The 7500-nt window shown below is 47.0% G+C and overlaps 1 protein-coding gene across 4 annotated transcripts in view; it reads right to left on the reverse strand.

Annotated features, from left to right (window-relative positions):
* rhea (Talin_middle and talin-RS domain-containing protein rhea) overlaps nt 1-7500 on the reverse strand; it is a 149394-nt gene that overhangs the window by 82636 nt on the left and 59258 nt on the right. The window contains exon 1 of one of the 4 annotated variants that reach the window (XM_086541753.1): nt 3927-4183. The exons of 2 other annotated variants lie outside the window; for them this stretch is intronic. The gene's annotated coding sequence lies outside the window, so the exon portion shown is untranslated. Of the gene's footprint in view, nt 1-3926; nt 4184-7500 lie in introns of those variants that run through there. One more of the 4 variants, XM_086541760.1, reaches the window with a different exon arrangement.

A 7500-nucleotide genomic window follows, 5' to 3' on the forward strand; every position in this document is an offset into this window, starting at 1 on the left:
AGAGGGGGAGGAAGTGGGAGAGAGAGAGGGGGAGGAAGTGGGAGAGGGAGAGGGAGAGGGAGAGGGAGAGGGAGAGGGAGAGGGAGAGGAGAGGGAGAGGGAGAGGGAGAGGAGGAGGAGGAGAGAGGGAGGGAGGGAGGGAGGGAGGGAAAGGGAGGGAGGGAGGGAGGGAAAGGGAGGGAGGGAGGGGAGGGAGGGAGGGAGGGAGAGAGAGAGAGAGAGAGAGAGAGGAAGGAAGAGAGAGAGAGAGAGAGGGAGGGAGAGAGAGAGAGGGAGGGAGGGAGGGAGGGAGGGAGGGAGGGAGGGAGGGAGGGAGGGAGGGAGAGAGAGAGAGACTTTTTTTTGACTTTGACGAGTTTATTGAGACAAGTGATTACGTACATCTCAAAAGGATGAGGTAACATAGGTTATCCTCACCCCAATCTTAGTCCCTCTTTGGGCTCAGAGAGAGGAGAGAGGAGAGAGGAGAGAGGAGAGAGGAGAGAGGAGAGAGGAGAGAGGAGAGGAGAGGGAGGGAGAGGAGAGGAGAGGAGAGGGAGAGAGAGGAGAGGAGAGGAGAGGGAGAGAGAGGAGAGGAGAGGAGAGGGAGAGAGGAGGAAGAGGAGGGAGGAAGAGAGGGAGAGGAGAGAGGAGAGGAGGAGAGAGGAGAGAGGAGGGAGGAGAGAGAGAGAGAGAAAGAGGAGAGGAGAGGAGAGAGGAGAGAGAGAGGGGAGGAGAGGAGAGGAGAGGAGAGGAGAGAGAGAGGAGAGAGAGAGGAGAGGAGAGGAGACAGAGAGAGGAGAGGAGAGAGGAGAGGAGAGAGAGAGAGGAGAGGAGAGAAGAGAAGAGGGAGAGAGAGAGGAGGAGAGATAGAGAGAGAGGGAGAGAGAGAGAGAGGGAGAGAGGAAGAGAAAGAGAGAGGAGAGAATGAGGAGAGAGAGAGGGGAGAGAGAGGAGAGGGAGAGAGGAGAGAAAGAGGAGAGAGAGAGAGGAGAGAAAGAGGAGAGAGAGAGAGAGAGAGAGAGAGAGAGGAGAGAAAGAGGAGAGAGAAGAGAAAGAGGAAAGAGAAGAGAGAGAAAGAGGAAAGAGAAGAGAGAGAAAGAGGAGAGACAGAGAGGAGAGACAGAGAGAGGAGAGAGAGGAATGAGAGAAAGAGGAGAGGGAAAGGAGAGAGAGGAATGAGAGAAAGAGGAGAGGGAAAGGAGAGAATGAGGAGAGAGAGAGGAGAGAAAGAGGAGATAGAGAGGAGAGGAGAGAGAGAGGAGAGGAGAAGAGAGAGGAGAGAAGAGAGAGAAGGAAAAAAACGGATACAAAGTCAGGGGCGACGAACGAGGATTTCCATTCTAAATTATTTATCTTTATGTTGTAAGATACTCCCAATACCTAAAGGCCACTGTGAGTGAGAGGTTATCTCCCCTACTCCTGCAGCTCCCACTGGGGTAATCCCGGTGATACGAGCATGAGCTGCGCGTTCAAGCAGGGGTACCACAGATCTCGACGAAGAGAGCACCGCAAACTCGGGTACGGATCACCTCACCCGCCCTACATTGTCTTCGATAGTTGCGACTGACACCCTTTTGGCGCTACGTAAACCCAAGAGATATGATGTAAAACACAAAGCTCGGACCAATGTTGATGCGCGAATGTTTGGTAGCAGCATTCCAACATGCTGAAAAGATGGTAAAGGACCAGAATGTTTACCCTGGCCGGCTGCCTAGAGTAAACACGGTTTCTGCTCAATTCACCGACCAAACTAAGGCCTTTCGTGCATTCCTTTGCCAAAGCTATAACTCCATTTCATAAAAGCAGCAAGGAACCTGGTTTTCTCAAATGGGCATCGTATACAAGGCACGAAACATGTCCCCCTGCCACAAAGTAGAAAGTATAGACCAGTGGCCATACCATTATTTCTTTCGATACACACTTTAAACTTGTATTTTCTTTTAAATTTCCACGCGCATGGCCTTGTTATACGTTTTACTGTATTATGTATAATCGGACAGGATATCCTAAATGAGATTAACGCGGGACTCCAAAGATTATGACGAAACTACACTAGGACGGTCCTGGCCACAAACTGCGTCTCAACTCAACATTGTTGAAATAATAGTGATCTTGGTTTATTATCGCCTCGGAAGTCGCTCACAGCTGCCATCATCTGCAAGAGATTCCTCCGTGACGTTAAATACGATTCTTTCCTCTGGACAAAAACTCCTTCAGCTTTAAACTTAATACTGCTGTTTTAGTAAATGTATGATAGAATTCCAGATTCTACTTCACCGCAGGAGTTTGGATTTTTAGAGCAATTATACTGACTAAGAAGCAAGTGGTCAAAAACCTCTCTGAAAAATCCTGAGCATCAACCAAGTTTTAACTCATTGACGAAGGGAACATACAATGTTCACTTTGGTTTTGTCCTTGAACTTTTGGAAAAGAAGACTTTATTTCTACTCCTATTATTAACGTTACTAACGTTATTATTACAATCATCAATAATATAGTGTTATAATGTTAATAATAATAATAATAATTAATAACAACAACAACAACAATAATAATAATGATGATGATGATAATAATAATAATAATAATAATAATAATAATAATAATAATAACAATAATAATGGTAATAACAATAATAATCATAAAAAAAGAAATGTAAGCGTTTAGGTGAGATCAAGTAGGCTTACTAATTGACTCTATGGTGACTAATCCCTTACGAAGCCATGTATGAGTAAAACATTCTAATAAACCAAAACAAGGGTGGAGAGCGCATGAACACAAGCACGTTTAAAGGCAGTATAAAACAGAATCGCAGGGCATCCGCACGCCTCATCAGGTCTCCTCTGACGCACGCCATTCCCTCGGCATGACGCTACGAAGCTGCAAATTGACACAAAAACCAATGTCCGAGCAGATTCCTTGGTCGAGGACGCTAACCTCGTTGGGGCACTGAGGAGCGCCACGCGACCAGTCTTTCCTTGCGCATCAATGCACTCACACATTTCAACATCACGGACTGAAATGCAAGGATGACTCCACTTTATCCCCAGTGGTCGAATCTTGCCTAACACCACAATCCTTAAATGCTCAGAGCTCTCCGAGAGATAAACAATCACAATCAGATCTTCAGACATCAGAGGACAGCAAATTAACTTTTGTTTTTCCTGGTTTGACTTGGGTCTGGGCAGTTCCCCTTCAAGTATCACCTCCAGATGTTTCAGCTGCTCGAGGTTGCCACAGAAATATCGATCGAAAAGAATGCCCAGTCGTAAAAATAATCAATATCTTTTAACTAATATATGTATAATCTATCTTTTATGTTTATGTGAGAGTTTCGCCTCTATCAGGAGACCGTATCCTCACGGAATGGCACTCTTGGTTTTCCCTGATACCAGGCAGATCATTCAAAAACACATTCAATAATAGGTAATGTTCACATAGACTCCCTAATATATGTAAATCTTAAGGGAAATATGCGGGGTAGAGGCACATGACGTCACTGAAACCTCTAACCCTGAGTCAAGTTTTCCTCGAACGCGTCTAGGAGAACGTGACCTTGCGGGACCTTGCATGACGCCAAGTCCATAGTCCATAGCACCCCCCCCCTCTCCTCCCACCCACCCCACTTCACACCTGCACCGCGTTATCACTAAACCGCCGCACATATCACTTTGATAAAGCATCAAGTCTTCCAGAGTGCTACGCTTGTGGTTCATGTAGATGCTGGTCGACGATACAAATAGGAAATTATTTCTACACGAGTTTGATGATATCAGATTATCTGTGTGATTGTCCACTCGTTCATACTGACGGAATAAGATATTTTTGCGAATCGATTCATCGAATCCGTCTATAAAAATGATGTCATTTCAGTGCATAACGGCTATAACATTCCACAGCGCTGCAGACGGTAATTTCTTCACGGTAACTTCCCCGGGACCTACCTTCACAGCGAAGCGGGGATCTCATCAGTATCCTGCGTAGCAGCGTGAGAGATGGATAATCCTGTCTGTTCTATGGGTGACTAGTATCTGAATGGGGAGACAGGTGAGTAACGGACCAGACCTTCACCACTTACAAAGCTTCACTGAGCCGTGGTACGATGAGAGCCCTCACACTGTGTCACACACCTTACCACACTCAGGTACGGCGCGCTACCACATCGTATTTATGGACCATTTACATCAACCACTGCTCACTGCGTGTGTTCCTCTATACTTTTCTAGCGGAATTAGAAGCGACCGTGCAACACAAGGCGATAGCTTATCAACTAAAATTATAAAACACTAAGGAAAATAACTGACAAATAAGCATTCAAGAGATTCAAGGCAACTTGTACCAACATCCCCCCCTACCGTGATCAGCTGAGGACCTGTACTCATTACTCTTAATCCTTGTTTTCCTCTCAAATTAACGAATAACATATATATTAATAAATATATATAGTATTTTTCTTCCATGCAACTGTAATATATTGAAAAGAAACGTCTAATAATACAGTATCTAGCAACGTTCAAACATCCTGTGACGTCATTCGGATGAGGCGTTGTGACGTCATTTTCCTTGTAGTGAACCCGCTGGTGGTTGGAGAGAGGGGGGGGGGTGGCGGCGAAGATGTTTTACGAAGGAACATGAGTCATGGTGTATCTCCGAACTCTACCACCTCCTGAAGCGGTTTCGATTCTCAGGGCGATTGAACGCCAATGTTTTAATCGTGTTCATAAAGGAAACCCGAAGGGAGAGAGCGGAGGGTTTCCCATGATGGCGTCATGAGCGCGCTCGCACGTGAGTCACCGCCAGCACAAGAAACCTGTAAACAAGCGCTGGTCAAGCCCAGAGTGCAAGCTGGTCTGACGGACAGGAAATGCTTGGCACGGCGAGAAGAAAGGCGCGCCAGCGAAGGGCACTTTCTGTTTTCGCGAGACGGGGCCCACGCGTTTGCCTCGTCCTGGCCGGGCTATTTGCGGCGCGTCCACGGTGTACTTACTTCCACCCCGTCACTCTACTTCCACGCTAAATGTTTTAGAGTGTGTGAAGACCTGAAGTGGAAGACGCTTTGGTCTCCAATTAACGACATCGCAATATAGGCTTTCATTCTTTTTCTTTCTCTTCCCATCTCAATTATCGTCCTTTTACAAGTCGTCCCTTCTTCCCCGTTCTCTATTCCGTCGCTTTTCGCCCTCTTTCTTTCCCCTCTGCCTCCCCCCCCCCATCACTCAGCCCCGGAATCGGTTCCTCTCTGTCCCGCCTCCCTCACGCCCGCCCGGCTCCTTGTGTTTCCCTCCCTATCATGTTCCCCTTCGAGACACTCCCCGTCCTCCCCAAACCTCTCCGCAGTGTCGCACCATCAGGCCTCTCTCTCCTTGCTCTCCTTCCACGTTATATCTCTCTCGCTCTCTCGCTCTCTCTCTCTCTCTCACTCACTCACTCACTCACTCACTCTCTCTCTCTCTCTCTCTCTCTCTCTCTCTCTCTCTCTCTCTCTCTCTCTCTCTCTCTCTCTCTCTCTCTCTCACTCTCACTCTCACTCTCACTCTCACTCTCACTCTCACTCTCACTCTCTCTCTCACTCTCACTCTCACTCTCACTCTCACTCTCACTCTCTCTCTCTCTCTCACTCTCTCTCTCACTCTCTCTCTCTCTCTCTCACTCTCTCTCTCTCTCACTCACTCTCTCTCTCTCTCTCTCTCTCTCTCTCTCTCTCTCTCTCTCTCTCTCTCTCTCTCTCTCTCACTCACTCACTCACTCACTCACTCACTAACATACACGCTAACATACTCACTCACTCAAGTAAGATGGTAGGAAGAACAGAAGGATGGAAGAGAGGGTATACTACGAGGAAGAAGGAGGAAAGAAAGGAAAGACGAAAGGAGGGAAGAGAGGGTATACTACGAGGAAGGAGGAAAGAAAGGAAAGACGGAAGGAGGGAAGGGGGTGAGGCGAAGGGAAGGAGGGGGGTAAAACGGGAGAAGGTAGGAGAAAGTGAGAGAAGGTGTGTGTGTATGTGTATGTGTGTGTGTGTGTGTGTGTGTGTGTGTGTGTGTGTGTGTGTGTGTGTGTGTGTGTGTGTGTGTGTGTGAGAGAGAGAGAGAGAGAGAGAGAGAGAGAGAGAGAGAGAGAGAGAGAGAGAGAGAGAGAGAGAGAGAGAGAGAGAGAGAGGGGGGGGGGGGGGATGGGCAGTTTCCCCAAAGCCGCAAATGTATACACACGTGCACACGTACTTGTATAAACATTATGTGCGTATATAAGATACATACAGACTTGTACTTACGTATACCTGCATAGACACACAGAACCCCTAAACGTTCACTTGCCGGATTCTCGTGCAAGCACTCACGAAGCAACTCACCTGAAAAGAAAACAAATGGTCAATTACTGCCGCACTTGATCAGAATAAGTCTAACTGAAAGAAAACACCAATGTGAGTCTGGTGGAAAGCTGAATGCAACTTGCAGATAAAACTAACATCACAGGAGAGCTTTCCATTTGGCCTAAAAGAAGGAATGGCACAAATAACCATCTAGACAAGCACGAGAACGTGCACGCATTGTTGGATGCACTTGCGGGTAGGAGGAGACTCCGCGGCATTGCCTGCCAAAAGGCGAATTTCATATTCATATATCTGGTTGGCAGCAAGGAGAGTGCCAGGGCTAGGTAAAGACACCGGTTGCATCCCCGCCTTGCCTGATTCTTCCTAGAACATTCGGCACTGCCATGGCACTGCCTTGGTCAAGATCTCGGCGGAATGACGTCGAGGCGTTTTCCCTTGGAGTCAAAAGGGGTGAGGTTTTCATCCTGACTCATCAATCACTTTGCATCGATGTAGGAGGAAGATATACAATTTGGCTGTGGTATTTTCTGTCACTGCAATGTCGAGTTTTCATTATGTCTTCATTTAGTATGCACTTTATATGTTGTTTAACTAGAGTTAGATGATTCCGTCACAAGATATATAGATAGATACTTCCATATTCTTCTAATTAATCGAATCTTACATCGTGCATCTGCACCAGGAAGTTGCCAATCTCAAGCCATACTTATTTTCTTCTCCCATGCTCGCACGGAAGGCACCCTACCTATAGTTTCCTCGGCCAAAGTTCCTTGTGCTTCCAACAGCCTCCTTCTTCCCCTTGGGCCGAGAACCCGAAGAAGGATGACTAAGAATCGTCTGGCCGTTCGTGTCCCATTACTCACCTGGTCGTTTGGGGGCATTTACGTAAAGGTAAACACGATCAGGCCCGCCCGCTCTGCCAAAGCCACCTCGCCCACACTCACCCCTGCACGCCCACGTTACCTACTTTACTGTTTCCTTCCTCCCATTGCGGTGCTAACGTTTCTTTTGAAAAACAAATTACCATAAACCAAACGTAGATTTTTACTAGGATTATCCCATTAAATCGCACATTAATAATATGTGTATATATGAACACACAAGTAAACATATACACGTACATGCGCGCAAGCACGAACACAATAAACGGACACACACACAACCACACAAACTCACTCACACACAAG

This window comes from Penaeus japonicus, unplaced genomic scaffold (assembly GCF_977035675.1).
Source record: "Penaeus japonicus unplaced genomic scaffold, GWHDUDI00000001_assembly GWHDUDI00000011, whole genome shotgun sequence".
Taxonomy (NCBI): domain Eukaryota; kingdom Metazoa; phylum Arthropoda; class Malacostraca; order Decapoda; family Penaeidae; genus Penaeus; species Penaeus japonicus.